This window comes from Cervus elaphus, chromosome 17 (assembly GCF_910594005.1).
Source record: "Cervus elaphus chromosome 17, mCerEla1.1, whole genome shotgun sequence".
Lineage (NCBI taxonomy): Eukaryota > Metazoa > Chordata > Mammalia > Artiodactyla > Cervidae > Cervus > Cervus elaphus.
In genome coordinates, this window is record NC_057831.1 from 61,193,133 (window position 1) to 61,207,832 (window position 14,700).

The 14,700-nt window shown below is 35.8% G+C and overlaps 1 pseudogene; it reads right to left on the reverse strand.

Annotated features, from left to right (window-relative positions):
• Nucleotides 1-2,660: 2,660 nt before the first annotated feature.
• Nucleotides 2,661-4,371, reverse strand: LOC122673556 (annotated as a pseudogene).
• Nucleotides 4,372-14,700: the final 10,329 nt, after the last annotated feature.

A 14,700-nucleotide genomic window follows, 5' to 3' on the forward strand; every position in this document is an offset into this window, starting at 1 on the left:
TTATTCAACTATATATCAAGAGATAACTATATACAAAGGTGGGCTTTCCAGGTGGTTCAATTTTAAGGAATCCACCTGCCAATGCTAGAGACACAGGAGACATGGGTTCAGTCCCTGGATTGGTAATAGTCCCCTGGAGTAGGAAATGGCAACCCACTCCAGTCTTCTTGCCTGGACAATTCCATGGACAGAGGGGCCTGGCAGGCTACAGTCTATGGGGTCGCAAAGACTCAGACATGACTTAGCAACTGAGCAGGTATGCAGGCATGCACACAGACGCAGATACAAAGGCAAGTGATGCGTCACGTGGTTTATAAAGATGATTAAGCATTTTCATTGTCTTTAAGAGAGTTTGCTGCTGTCCAGTCACTAAGTCAGGTTTGATTCTGCGACCCCGTGGCCTGTAGCATGCTAGGCTTCCCTGTAAAGAAAGTTTACAGAGAATAAAGAAATGTATATAAAATATTGCAATAAAAGTTTTAAAAATAGAAATTGTCTTAAGTAGAGTGAGAGTAATCTGGAAATTAAAGTGGCCCTAAATCATCTAGAAAATAATAGAAGGATAGAGGTGTAGAAGTGTGCAGACATCGTTTGTGAAAAACAGCAAGTGGCACGAGGGGAGACCAGAGTTCAAGATGTAGATTATCAGCTTGCAAATAAACATATCCTTCCCCCTCCCACCCTTGGTCTGACTCTTCAATCTGTCTCTGTACCTCAACTTCCCCCACAAGATCCTTGACATTTAAAGCAGAGTATTACAGTTATGCTAAATAACTCTGATTTCAAATGGCTTGATTAACCTATTTAAATTTTATGCATGGTGCTGGGTGCAAACCTATTCAGCAGCCTTCACAAATACCAGCAAGAACTTCATCAGTTTCCTACTACAGCTAATGCTATATGGCTGTCTTTATTTTACCTCAAAGTCAAACTGTATTTCATATGATATTTTAATCTGCATTAAAAATCAGATATCTTCATCAAGTTCATTGTCTATCAATGTGGTACATTCCTTGAAAATTGTGGAATTATATCAGTAGACTTCATTTCTAAAGACTAGGATTAATCAGCTAATATGCTCTTTTGACATACAAAAAATTCAATCAAATATATTTGGGAGAGGAAGAGTGCAGACAGTATCAATAAATTACACTTTTAGCAGAAAACTGTAGCTGACATTCTGGGAAATTCTAAGCTCTGTTAGACTGGACTCTTTAACTCTGGCAACATGGTCCGAGCAAACTTCTCTCTGCTCATCCTTCTTGGTAGCTCTTTAAGTAACCAGTCAACATGTACATCATTTAATACCATAGACACAATGTACAGACATATAAACAAATAGCAGAATAAATCTGAGGCTTATAAATAGTTTACATATAACTTAATGTAGTCATATATTTAGCACAAATCCTTTCTAAAGCCTATTACTGGAGCTTCCGTCTTATTAATGAGATTAAAATTTAGAGGGAGTTTTTACATGCTAATTCCTGGGCAAATAAAGTATTCACTCCTTTGTAGACTTAATTTTAATTTGCTTAACCTAATGTTTCATCATGTATTGTTTGATAGAATAACCAGTGATGAATGTTAAAACCATGACACTTTTTAATGCATGATAAATCTCTAATTGAAGAATTACAATAATGAAGCTCAGTATTTGATGATTTTGGATTAATTCAGAGCTCATGTTACAAATACAAAAGAATATTTTCTTTATTTCATTTGTGAGGGTTTTTAATTTAATTATATTAAACAGCAGTAATTACTTGAGACTTTAATTTAAAAAGTTGCTTTGATTTTTCTTTATGGGAAATTTCAAATGGTAGAATACACATGTCATTATTAAATATTTGTCCTGAAAATGATAATTCTCCTAGTACTTGCCTTGGTCACCTAGAGACATATCAAATTAGACAGTTTATATTAAAGAATTCCTTTTATATGACCTAAGTTGAAAATATCTGTCTTCTACACCAAAGAGAAAGTGAAATTTTATTGGGATAATAAAGAATTTTAAAAATTAAAGACTTCCTAAAATTATAATTATGCCTGTTACTAAGCTTTGCTCATGAATACACCTGAAAAATTAAGACTCTGTATTGAGAAGGCAAACTTTGAAGAGTAGATATAATTGAGCACCATTAACTTAGAAAAGTTACATTTGGACTGTGATTTCAGGGATTGAAAACAGCTTTGATTTCCTCCAGAATTCCAAATACTATTGTTAAAATAGTAAACCTGACCCAAATATGAGAAAAAAATCAAGCAATACTTTTTAAATTATTGCAATGCACTACTTTATGACATAGAATGAAACAATTCTAAGAAAAATAGAAAATTCAAAGACCAAGTTTAGTGGTTCACAACTGGTTGGAAAAGAGTAGATCTGGAATATAGAAATAATCTCACCATTTTTCTGAGCCATACATATGAGCACGTCTTGGAGATATTATGGTTTGGTTGCAGATCACCGAAATTAAGTGAATTTTGAAATAAAATCAGTCACAGAAATTTTTTTGGTTTTCTGGTGCATATAAAAGCTAGATTTTCACTATACTGAAGTCTATTAAGTGTGCATTAGTATCATGTTTTAAAAAGCAATATACATAATTTAATTTAAAAATACTTTTTGCTAAAAAATGCTAAAATTTTCTGAACCTTCAAAGTTGTATTATTTTTCCTAGTGGAGGGTCTCGTTTGATGTTTATTGGCTGTTGACTGACCAGGGTGGTGGCTGCTAAAATTTGGATCAGCTGTGACAATTTCTTAAAATAAGACATGATGAAGTTTGTTAAATTGATTGACTTCTTTTCAAAAACAATTTCTTGTAACTTATAATGTAATTTGATAGCATTTAACCCACAATAACATTTTTTTTTTCAAAATTGAAGACAGTCCTCTCAAACCCTGTTAAGTGCTTTATCAACTAAGTTTGTGTAATGATCTAAATCCTCTTTTGTCATTTCAATAATCCTCATAGCTTCTTCACCAGGAGTAAATTCCATCTCAAGAAACTGGTTTCTTTGCTCATCCATAAGAATCAACTCCTCATCCTTTAAAGTTTTATCATGAGATTGAAGCAGTTCAGTCACATCTTCAGAGTCTACCTCTAATTCAAGTTCTCTTGCTGTTTCCACCACATCTGCGGTCACTACCTCCACTAGAGTTACCTCCACTAAAGTCATGAACCCCTCAAAGTCACTCATGAGGATTGGAATTGACTTCTTCCAAACTTTTAGTAATGTTGACCCTCTTCCCATGGATCATGAATGTCCTTAATGGCAACTAGAATGCTAAATTCTTTAGAGGCACTTTGCCTAGATTCATCAGAGGAATCACTGTCTATGGTAGATACAGCCTTACAGATGTATCTCTGAGTAATGAGACTTGAAAGTCAAAATGACTTCTTGTTCCATGGGCTACAAAATGGATGTTGTGCTATCAGGCATGAAAACAACATTAATCTCATTGTAGATCTCCAGCAGAGCTCTTGGGTGACAAAATGCACTGCCAACTAGCAATAATATTTTGAAAGGAATTTATTATATTTATTTATTTATTTTTTTGAGCAATAATTCTCAACAGTGGGCTTAAAACATTCAGTAAACTAAATTCAGCATAATCCTTAAGGGCTCTAGGAATTTGGGAAAAATCAATGAGTGTTGGCTTCAACTAAAGTCACCAGCTGCATTAGCCCTACAAGAGAGTCAGCAAAAAAAAAGAGAGTCAGCAAATCCTTTGTACCTTTAAACCAAGACACCGACTCGTCCTCCCTAGTTGTGAAAGTCCTAGATGGCATTTTTCTTCCAACATAAGGCTGTTTCAGGTACACTGAAAATCTGTTGTGTGGGACAGATACCTTCATCAGTTATCTTAGTAGACCACCTAGATAACTTAGAGCGGCTTCTACATAAGCACTTGAAGCTTCACCTTGCACTCCTATAGTACGCAGATGGCTTCTTTCCTTAAACCTCGTGAACTAACCTCTTTTAACTTTTAGCTTTAAACTTTTATACTACAGTTTCCTACCGTCTTTCATAGAATTGAAGAGAGTTAGGGCCTTTGGATTATGCTTTGGCTTAAGGGAATGTTGTAGCTGGTTTGACCTTCTATCCAGACCACTAAAACTTTCTCCAGAGCAGCAATAAGCTGGTTTTGTTCTCTTATCACTCACACGTTCACTGGAGTAGCACATTTAATTTCCTTCAAAAACTTCTCTTTCCCCACTCACAACCTGGCTGTTTGGTCCAAGAGGCCTCACTTTCAGCCTATCTTGGCTTTCAACATGTCTTTCACACTAAGTTTCAATATTTCTGCCTTTTGATTTAAGTAAGAGATGTATGACTCTTCACTTGAACACTTGGAGACCATTGTCAGATTGTTAATTGGCCTAATTTGATATTCTTATGTCTCAGGGAATAGAGATGCCTGAATAGAGAGAAGAAGAGTTGGTCAATGGAGCAGTCAGAACACAGACATTTAGCTATTAAGTCTGCCATCCCATTTGAGTGTCATTCATGGTGCACCGAAAGAATCACAAAAATAACACCAAAGGTCACTGATCACAGATCACCATGACAAATATAATAATAAAAAGGTTTGAAATATTGTATGAATTCCCAAAATGTGACAGAGATACAAAGTGAGCAAATGCTGCTGGGAAAATGGCACCAATACAGTTGCTAGATGCAAGGTTGCCACAAACCTTCAATTCGTAAAAATGCAATATTTGTGAAGCACAATAAAACGAGGTACGTCTTTACACTATTTTTTCTTAAAACTTTTCTCTCCACTGTACAACCATTGCTCCAGTCCAGCTATCTAGCATTTAGTTACTTTAACAGAATGACTCCAAATTATAACTTCTTTCTCATTCATCAGCCATTATATTTTCAGTCGAATTTCTATACCTCTAAAATCTTTCCCTATGACAGACTGCAGTCTTTGGTTCTAATTCTATCATGTGGATCTATAGTTACTATGAATTATCACATTTCCATTCCATTATTTTTATGCTTGAAAGCAATTACGTGTTTTTCTCCAAAGCTGTCTCAACTTAAGTTCTATTTTACATTCATATTCAAGAGAAGGTAGACAAATGTGCAATCTGTGATACAAAGGAAACTTTAATGCTTACTTTTTGGGTAAGTGGACTCACCTATAGATGGGAAGGAGGGGAATAAGTGTCATTTGGTGACAACATGAGAATCTAAATGCTAGCCTGAGTGAATCATTAGTCTGACTTTTAATAGATATGCTGTTTTAAAATATTTATCAAGTATCTGATCTAGAATTTAACTTAAAGGAACTGACAGTCATGCTGAATTATTAATAGAGTTTCTAAGACAGTTATATAAGTCATGATTGCTTGGCATAAAGAAATAATCTCCTTGTTAGAGCAATGAATACTGAGTTAGCAAACTATTTTAAAGACATGCTCAAACTCTTCACATTAAATAAGAAAAAGTTTACAACTTATGAAATATGTAAATATGCACATAGTTGCATATAATATTCAGTCTTCTTCAAAGCATTTTAAGTTTTAATCTGGATATTAGAAATGTATTCTATGAGGTTATATATACATTTTAGGAGAATAAGTGATCAATTATACGAAATACTGCGGATTTAACTAAAAATGTATATATTTTAAATATATCTAAAATAATATGAGAAGTGAAAGTGTCAGTCACTCAACTGTGTCCCACTCTTTGCGACCCAATGGCCCATAGCCACCAGGCTCCTCTGTCCCTGGGTTTTCTTGGCAAGAATACTGGAATGGGTTGCCATGTCCTTCTGCAGGGGATCTTCCCGACCCAGGGATTGAACATGGGATCACCAACCCAGGCAAGAATGCTACCCTTAAGGAACATATAACAAATAGGTAAAAATTTTAAAGTTCTTACCCTGAAAAAGACCTGAGATTTTTATTATACATTTAAAAATAAATTATGAATATATACTTTTATTTATATAAAATGTATTCTAAAAGGTTACATACATATCTTAGGAAAATATTCATATATAAATATATACTTTAAACATAATATATTTTTAAATGTATAATAAAGGCCTCAGGTCTTTTTCAGGATAAGAGCTTTAAATTTTTTACCTATTTATTACATATTCCTTAGGGGTTCACCATGTAGCCTTTCTAATTTTATGAATATTGATGTCTTTTAATATCAATGTTTCGCAATGCCCTCAGTGTTACCGTTCAAGTCATGAATTATGAAATGTTACTTTTCTGGAGGTTTACAAAAAGGAAAGAAGTATGATGGTTTCTATTTCCATTATCTAAAGCTCAAACCCCTCGGCTTGTACTATAGCAAACAAAGCATTTCACAATCACCTCTCAGTCTTTCAGTTATACCTTCATGCTACTGTTGCATTGCCTGCTCACACAGGCCATTATCTCCTCCAGAAATATGCTTTTTTCCTTTGTCTCCACATAACTCATATGCATGCTGGGTTTTTTTTTTTGGTCACACGACGTAGCTTGTGGGATCTTGGTATCCTGTCTAAGGATCAAACCCAAGCCCCTTGCGTTGGTGGTGCAGAGTCTTAACCACTGGGATGCCAGGAAAGTCCATCTGTTCATGATTTGATCATCAATTTTCATTTTTTCCTGTAGTGTGAAAGCTCCCCACCTTTCCCTAAGCATCAGCAATCCCTCTCTTCTCTAAATCCATAGATTCCACCATTAACAAACCATATTTTACTAATGGCATAAGTATATTCCTTCCCCACCAGACTGAGACGCCCTCAAAAGTAGGACATGTGTTTTATTTACCTTTGTTCTCCAGTGTCCCGCACAGTGCCTGATACTTGCTAGAAACTAAACTAGGAGGCTGTCTTCTTGTCACCTAAACTTGTTGTCTTTAACTCTTCAATCTTGACCAAGTCCTTTAACCCTTTTAACCTTGTAATATCAGGTTCATGGGCATGTACACCTTCAAGCAAGAAGAAGACAGTAAGATACATTATGAATTTTGAATATCAGTTACTAAGAGTGTAAATTTATTGTTAGAAAACTCTCTGTTATCCTAGTTATCTCTGGTATAAAAAATATTAATTATAACCACATAGTGGATTTATAGTTAAAAAAGGTTTAACATGTAGAAAAGCATCTATCATACTTTTTGACTAAATGACTTCTAAAACACCATAGAAGCTCTAATAGTCTTTCAATTAAAGAAACTATTTTGGAAAATCTTTCATATAAAAAAGTGATTATTTTCTCAAAGTATTTTATCAAATGAAAATGTGGTTAGATTAAAGCTTGTCAAAGCAAAGCAGTAAAATCAATGAGCCTCTAAGGATGATGGTTCTTTAAGGAAGTATTGAAAGAACTAACTGGAGTTGCATAAAATTTGGATCTAATGAAAATAGTATTGAGCCACCAGATTTCAGAAGATGTAAATAGAAAAATAAAGTAATTCATTAAAAGCTTTCCATTTGAGTAAAAACTATAGACCAAGAGAAAAAAAATTTAATTCTTCTCTATAAGAAGTGAGGGTACACACTAGAAGTAAAAAGATGGCCAAGTGATACTGGTGTTGTATTAAAGTAGAAAATCAAAGAGAAAAATTATTTTTATTACGTGCTGTGTGATTCTTTTTTTTCAATTGTTCCAGAAATGAAGATCCACATTTTAAAACTGTAGTAGATCAAACATTAGGACATGAATTACAAATCCATTTATAGTGTATTGCAAACACAACCTGGCAATTAATACTAAAAATTTCAGTGAGTTAAATTTTCACTTTTTTGAGAAATCAGTTTCTCTACTGGCAATTATTTTTCTGTCTCTGTTAGAAACTATATTTGCATTATATTTCAGTAATACATTTACAAAATACTTTCTAAAATCAGTAATTTAATATTGATGATTGTAGTGGTCTTACTTTCTGTTTAAACTTATCTTGAAGACATATTTATTTTTGTGTGCTTATTAATGATTCTAAACATTTATGTACAGGTTTTGTATGTATATGTGTATACTTATGTATAAACAATGCCCTCAATACACACAAACACACTTCCAAGTATATTTTTATATTACTTCCAAATATATTATGGAATTGAGCAACCTGGTCACTGAATGATATTTATGAATAATTCATTTTGGTGCTAATGATCTATTGAAAGTGTGTGATAGCAAGATATTTACCTATAAGAATAAACTCAAAACTAAATTAATTTTCCTTTCACTATTACCATCAAATTCCAGAGTTACAGAGCCAAATGATGATTATTTTATTAACTTTTATCCATAATTTTTTTTACAGTCCTTCCTGTTTAAAAAATTATTTCATATATTGAAATAGGTATAGTTTAAGCAATTTTATATATAAATATTTGTAACCAGAGATTATATTTAAATCTTTGAAAAATCATTCACTTCATTTGATTCTATATAATAATGTAAAAATGTTGTAAAATTTAAATTTGGAAATTCAATGCAATCATCCTAATGACTTTTGGTTAGCAAAATAGTGAGCTTACTCATCCACTTTCATGTTGTGGTAATACAGAACCTGATAGAGCCCTGGAAACATATACTTTTATTGAAGACAATGTGGCAATTTTACCTTTTGTTTCTGTACTATCTGGGATGAAAATCTCCACCATAAAGACATATGATCTTATTTGAGAAAGGGCTTTGAGAAGGATAAAGTTCTAGACAAAGGCCTCGTATTATTATGAGCAGCCGCCAGCAGTGCTGAGAACATGAAAGGGTGATTGGACTCTCTTTTCAATGTGATCCCCAATGTAGATGTGACCTTCAGTACATGCTCAACATTCCTTGAGGCTTTGACTTCTCATTAATCCAATGATAAGATAATATCTCACCAGATAGTCAATACCAAAATCAAATTGATTATATTTTTTAAAGCCAAAAATGTAGAAGTTCTACAGAGCCAGCAAAAACAAGACTGGGAGCTGACTGTGACTCAGATCATGAACCCCTTATTGCAAAATGCAGACTTAGATGGGAGAAAGTAGGGAAAACCTCTAGGTGATTCAGGTATGCCCTAAATCAAATCCCTTACGATTATACCCTGGAAATGGCAAATAAATTCAAGGGATTAGATCTGAAGAACAGAGTGCCTAAAGAACTATGGGTGGACATTCATAACATTGTACAGGAGGCAGTGATCAAAACCATCCCCAAGGAAATAAAAGGCAAAATGGTTGTCTGAGGAGGCCTTATGCATGGCTGAGAAAGGAAGAGAAGCGAAGAGCAAAGGAGAAAAGGAAATACACACCCATCTGAATGCAAAGTTCCAGAGATTAGCAAAGAGATTTAAGAAAGCCTTGCTAAGGAATCAATGCAAAGAAATAGAGGAAAATAGTAGAGTGGGAAAGACCTGAGATCTCTTCAAGAAAATTAGAGATACCAAGGGAACATTTCATGCAAAGATGGGCACAATGAAGGACAGAAATGGTACGGACTTAACAGAAGCAGAAGATATTAAAAAGAAGTGGCAAGAATACACAGAACTATACAAAAAATATCTTCATGATCCAAATAATCACGATAGTGTCATCACTCACCTAGAGTCATATATTCTGGAGTGTGAAATCAAGTGGGCCTTTGAAATAATCACTACGAACAAAGCTAGCAGAGGTGATGGAATTCCACCTGAGGTGTTTTAAATCCTAAAAAGATTATGGTGTTAAAGTGTTGCACTCAATATATCAGCAAATTTAGAAACCTTAGCAGTGACCACAGGACTGGGAAAGGTCAATTTTCATTCCAATCCCAAAGAAAGGCAACGCCAAAGAATGCTCCACTCCTGCACAGTTGCACTCATCTCACACTCTAGCAAAGTAATACTCAAGATTCTCTAAAAGAGGCTTCAACTGTACATGAACCAAGACCTTCCAGATGTTCAAGCTGGATTTAGAAAAGGCAGAGGAACCAGAGATTAAATTGACAGCATCCATTGGATCATAGAAAAAGCTAGAAAATTCTAGAAAAACAACTGCTTCTCTGACTGCATTAAAGCCTTTGACTTTGTAGATCACAACATACTATGGAAAATTCTTCAAGAGCTGGGAATATCAGACCACCTTACCTGCCTCCTGAGAAACCTGAATGCAGGTCAAGAAGCAACAGTTAGACCCAGACATGGAACAATGGACTGATTCAAAATTGGGAAAGGAGTATATTGTCACCATGCTTATTTAACTTATTTGCAGAGTACATCATGTGACATGCTGGAATGGATGAAGCACAAGCTGGAATCAAGATGGAGAAATATCAATAACCTCATACACGCAGATGATACCACCCTTGTGGCAGAAAGTGAAGAGGAACTAAAGAGCCTCTTGATGAAGGTGAAAGAGGAGAGTGTTTTTCCATTAGTAACATATGGCTGTGATATTTTGACCATAAAGAAGGCTGAGCATCAAAGAATTGATGCTTTTAAACTGTGGTGTTGAAGACTCTTGAGAGTTCCTTGGACTGCAAGGAGATCAAACCAGTCAATTCTAGGTGAAATCAACTCTGAATATTCATTGGAGGGACTGATGCTAAAGCTCCAATACTATGGCCACCTGATACAAAGAGCTGACTCATTAGAAATGATGCTGGGAAAGTTTGAAGGGAAGAGGAGAAGGAGGTGACAGAGGACAAGATATTTGGATGGCATCACTGATTCAATGGACATTAATTTGAACAATTCCAGGATATGGTGAAGAAGAGGTAGGCCTGGTGTGCTGTAGTCCATGGGGTTGCAGAGATGGACATGACTGAGTGTCTGAGCAACAAGAAAGATAACTTCTTTCTAGGGCTATGGAGAAAAAAAAAATGTTTGAGAAGAATGTAACATTTGACAGCATATTATTCTATTCTTTACTATCACACTAAAGATTATCATAATCTACAGTGTGGGAACCACATTGATTAGGTGTTGAGCATGGCATCCAGAAATATGAGATGTGAGTTCTAGTTATGACTCCTGAATTAACTAGATAATTGATCTGAAGGAAACTACTTAACTTCTCTGTGTTCCCCTTAGGATTGTCAAAAGCAAATGAGAAGACAACACACCAATCATGGCAGGGAAATGGTAATAATCTCTTCAGGTTAAAATCACATGTTTTAGTAGTCAAAACTCCCATTCTGGATTTCTTGAAAATAGATAATGAAATCTCAATAATTATAATGTAGAGAATAGCTTAATCTCTACAATAATAATAATTAGTATTCACTGAGTTCCTACACCATACAGGAAACACAATACTCTACGTGTGTTATTTAATTTTTTACCAAAATCCTCTGAAACAACAACTAAAAGGTTGCATTTTGAAGGTTAATAACAACACCAAAGTCATAGACTTGTGCTAAATTCAAGATTTAAAACCAGTAACATTCTAAAGCCCTTCTTTACAATATAATATTGTATATTCACAATATATGAATTAAATTACAATATAATTTATATATTAATAAAGAATAGGGAAGAGCAAATGGGGTGATTTCTGTCTCCTTTTTGTCCACAAGCTAAAATTTATGGATATCTCTCTCTCTCCCTCTTTTTTATTTTGATGACTGTGGTTTGAAACATAAGTACTTAATTTAGTTAAATTGTGTAAATGTAATTTAAAAAAGATGCTGCTTAAAAATCACATAAGTTAATTCAGTTAATTCATAATCATTCAACAACAATTGCATAGATTTTACTTGCTACTGTCCTCTTTTGTTTAGTGAGAAATGTATCACTTATCTAATGAATATCTTTGTTAGCCAAAACTGTGTAGGAATTTTATTAATAATTTATTGTTTATATGTTAAAATAATACTTAAGTAAGCGAGTGTTAGTTGCTCAGGTGTGTCCAACTCTTTGCAACCCCATGGACTGTAGCCCAGCAGGCTCTTCTGTCCATGGGATTTCCCAGGCAAGAATATTGGACTGGCTTGCAATTCCCTTCTCCAGGGGATCTTTCCAACCCAGGGATCAAACCCAGCTCTCCTGCAGAGCAGGCAGATCCTTCACCACCTGAGCCAACAGATAAGACTGTGCTTGGCACATAATAGTTATTTAAAAGTGATAGTTACTATTGGATAGCTTTAACTATTTTACAAATAGTTATTCATTTATTTGGTCATCCATTTAATGAACAAACCCAAAATGAGTACTATCTAAGGCACCAGGATGAGAACTAGGGAGAGAATGCTAACTAATACAGAGAAGTCCTTGTGTTCATTGATCTCATGCTTCACGTAAACAGTAAGCTGTTTTGTGTGCATTTTGGTTTTACTGATATCAATAAGGCAAATAACAAATCCCACCTTAGGGACTTTAAAAAATTAAAGCTTCCGTATAGAATCTGAATTACCACCAGGCGGGGCTTCCCGGTGGTTTAGCGGGAAAGAATTTGCCTGCAATGAATTACCACCAGGGAAGTATATTATCATTTAAGCACGTATAACCCAAGATTTTCCCCACAGTTTACCTCAGTATTCTTACAAAAGGCAAATGAGCTCAGCGGGCACACAGCAGGCCAAGCTTAAGGAAGTTGCTCACGAGGCTAAATCCTAAAGGTTGTCTTCTTTGCTGTCCGCATCTGTTGAATCTTCACGCTGCTTCCGTTGGGTGTGTGACGCTCAGCGTCTCTCGGCAGAAATTGCTCTGGGTTTGCTGCGCCTCTGCTTGCGCTCAGCTGCTTCAGCCGCGTCCGGCTCTTTGCAACCCCGTGGGCTGTAGCCCACCAGGCTCCTCTGTCCATGGGATTCTTCAGGCAAGAACACTGGAGTGGGTTGCCATGCCCTCCTCCACATCTTCCCAACCCAGGAAGGGAACCCGCGTCTTCTGGGGCTCCTGCATTGCATGCAGATTCTTTACCGCTGAGCCAATGCGGAAGGCCATGGATTTGCTTAGTGATATTTAAATATTGTGTAATCCTTGTTATCTTTATTATATGTTCAGGGACATTTGTTTGCTGTGGTCTCTTAGATGTAAACTGTACTCTATCTTGTTGAACATGTCTTGATATAGGATAAATATATTCTCTTCTGAAATGTTTTTGGAAAATGCTAATAATTTCCATGTGGTATAGTTTTCAAGTTTCAAAATGAGCTGTTCCAATTTGATGAGACTCAAAAGTATATTCAACATGCTAGTTATTTTAAATCCAAGATTTACAGTGATAATAAGTGATCAGCTTTATCTCACCTTGATTAATGAGGCCAGGTTTGTACATTCATAATGATGAATAATGATACTCTAGCATCCTACGTTAATTTTCACAGGAGAGCCACAGCTGTGTTAAACTGTTAACCTTTCTATCGTAGCAAATGGGGCATTATTCTACCTCCTCCTCAATTAATACGTATATTTTCCTCCAGTGTTTCGAAGGCCATCAAAACATGATTTTGATACAGACATGATGGGAAAATAGAGAAGATTTGCATTTCCATTTGTTACCTGCAGTCACTTCTCTTCTGGCGCTACTCCTCTAGCTGGTTTTATAGTGAAATTACCGTAGCTGGAGGGCATTGAGGAACCCCAACTTGAATGCTTTTCAAAAGATTCCTGACTCAGTTCACTTCAGTTGCTCAGTTGTCTCTGACTCTTTGCGACCCCATGGACTGCAAGGCTTCCGTGTACTTTACCAACTCCCAGGGCTTGCTCAAACTCATGTCCATCAAGTCGGTGATGCCATCCAGTCATCTCCTCTTCTGTCGTCCCCTTCTCTTCCTGCTTTCAATCTTTCCCAGCAGCAGGGTCTTTTCCAATGAGTCAGTTCTTCACATCAGGTAGCCAAAGTATTGGAGTTTCAGCTTTAGCATCAATCCTTCTGATGAGTATTCAGAACTGGTTTCCTTTAGGATGGACTGGTCAGATCCCCTTGATGTCCAAGGGACTCTCAAGAGTCTTCTCCAACACCGCAGTTCAAAAGCATCAGTTCTTCAACACTCAGCTTTCTTTATAGTCCAACTCTCACATTCATACATGACTACTGGAGAAAACGTAGCTTTGACTAGATGGACCTTTGTTAGTAATGTCTGCTTTTTAATATGCTGTCTAGGTTGGTCACAGCTTTTCTCCAAGGAGCAAACGTCTTTTAATTTCTTGGCTATAGTCACCAATCTGCAGTGACTTTGGAGCCCCTCAAAATAAAGTCTTTCACTGTTTTCATTGTTTCCCCATCTATTTGCCATGAAGTGATGGGACCAGATGCCATGATCTTAGTTTCCTGAATGTTGAGCTTTAAGCCAACTTTTTCACTCTCCTCTTTCACTTTCATCAAGAGGCTCTTTAGTGCTTCTTCCCTTTCTGCCATAAGGGTGGTGTCATCTGCATATCTGAGGTTGTTGATATTTATCCTGTCAATCTTGATTCTAGCTTGTGCTTCATCCACCCCAGCATTTCACATGATGTACTCTGCATATAAGTTAAATAAGTAGGGTGACAATATACAGGCTTGACATACTCTTTTCTCGATTTGGAACCAGTCTGTTGTTCCATGTCCAGTTCTAACTGTTGCTTCTTGACCTACATACAGATTTCTCAAGAGGCAGGTAAGGTGGTCTAGTATTCCCATCTCTTGAAGAATTTCCAGTTTGCCATGATCCACACAGTCAAAGGCTTTGGCATAGTCAATAAAGCAGAATTATCCTTGACTAGGAAAAACAGCTAAAATCTTAAAGTGAAGCAAAAAGTCTTTTCTGTGTCAATGAAATTA